At 34.1% G+C, this 1632-nt stretch overlaps 1 protein-coding gene across 2 annotated transcripts in view; it reads left to right on the top strand.

Annotated features, from left to right (window-relative positions):
- Nucleotides 1-880, top strand: part of stag2b (stromal antigen 2b) — a 34088-nt gene extending 33208 nt beyond the window's left edge. For both annotated transcript variants that reach the window (XM_049027374.1, XM_049027375.1), the window contains exon 34: nt 1-880. This exon is cut by the window's left edge and continues 1362 nt beyond it. The gene's annotated coding sequence lies outside the window, so the exon portion shown is untranslated.
- Nucleotides 881-1632: the final 752 nt, after the last annotated feature.

Genomic DNA, 1632 nt, shown 5'->3' with positions numbered 1-1632 from the left:
GCAATGCTTGGGCAGCTAGACAAAGCTTAAGTATAACTAACTTATCGTACAAAATGTACATTTAACTGAAATGTTTTGTCTATTGAGGTATATTCTTTCTAATCATTCCATGCCTTAGCCTTAACATGCTTGTCATACTAAACTGTTTTCTCACGCCGAACTCTTCCATGTAAGTAAATAAAACCAGTCATGTTCAAAGGTTGAGTTACTGAATTGTTTCAGATGAAAAACCCTTAGTTTTTCAGAAAGTAGATAAGCAGGCATTTGTGAGGCATATTGTGTTTTACGTAATTATTTTACGTAAGTAAATACCTTCATGCTATGAAATGCTGTTCAGTCTCTTACCGCTGCATTGATGGAATAACTGAATAGACTGTGTGCGCGCGCGCGTGTGTGTGTGTATGTATGTGTGTCTGTGTATTATAAGGTTCTAGATTTCAGTTATTCTATTTAAGGGTCTTTGTGAGCACTTTCTTTTACTTTTTCAACCACTTCATTGGTGAGCATGTGTGGATGAAGTGAAAATACATAATCAGATTCACACACACACACACAGACACACACACATTTTCCCACCCATATACCATCCCTGTCTGTTTTATTTCATTGTATTTGTCTGACTCTTTTAAAATGTAAGCCTTCCTGAGTTGTGACAATCTGAAGTATGATTAGGTTTGTTTGAGATGTCTTTACCCACCCTAAATGACCCTTGAATTAAACCTTTGTGGCTCAAATTGGAATCTGTGCATCGTGTTGCTTATATGATGTTAAACTAATTAGCTATTTTAGCAGTTGAATTAATTTTGCCAAATGATTTGTCACCAAGAGGAAAATACTATTTTTTGACAAAGTTCAATTAAAAGAATATTTAGCATTGCAATTTGTTTGTTTTCTGCACATACACATTCCTTTGATTTAATACACACTTGGCTTTATTTACTGTTTATTGGCCTTTACCTATGACTGCACTCCATGAAACATCTTGTTTTTGAGAAGATCCTGTGAAGTAACCTATAATGTCAAATAAGTGAAAAGGTGCTTGTTACCCATTGACCTTTTAGTTTAAATTGTGAGCACAGACCATTAAGTTACACAAAATTGATTCACCTCAAAACAAGATATTTCTCACATATATTGATCAGTAAAAATGGATCACTAAGTCCTTGAAAACCGTTACAATCATCTGGGGTTGTAAAGTTGTTTTTTTTTTTTTTTTTTGTACCCTTACAACTATGAGAAGAACTTGATTTGTTTTGATGTAGTCTATTATACTGACTTATTTATTAAATAAATTTGTGAATTACAACAATGTACAATTGTACCTGTGAGACTAGTTCAATTTTATAAACTGGCCCAATATGGAGGAATTTTCCCTCGCTATACACTCTTACCCCCCCCCACCGTAAATACCTTTTCATTTATCCTCCTGACTGATCTGTGAAAACCTCATACTTCATATTGCTGATATTGCTGTGAAATTGAACTGTACTTTGACAGTCTAGGTATGCAGACTTCCAGCAACTCAGCCAAATCACTGATTTACATGTCAATAAACTGCAATCTTCAGGAGAATTTTTTTTTTTTTTTTATATATATGATCTTTAAATCTAGACTTTTGCTGGACCACTGCTG

This window comes from Brienomyrus brachyistius, chromosome 10 (assembly GCF_023856365.1).
Source record: "Brienomyrus brachyistius isolate T26 chromosome 10, BBRACH_0.4, whole genome shotgun sequence".
Classification (NCBI taxonomy): domain Eukaryota; kingdom Metazoa; phylum Chordata; class Actinopteri; order Osteoglossiformes; family Mormyridae; genus Brienomyrus; species Brienomyrus brachyistius.
The sequence above is the reverse complement of the archived record's forward strand: the minus strand, read 5'-3'. Positions and strand labels throughout refer to the sequence as shown.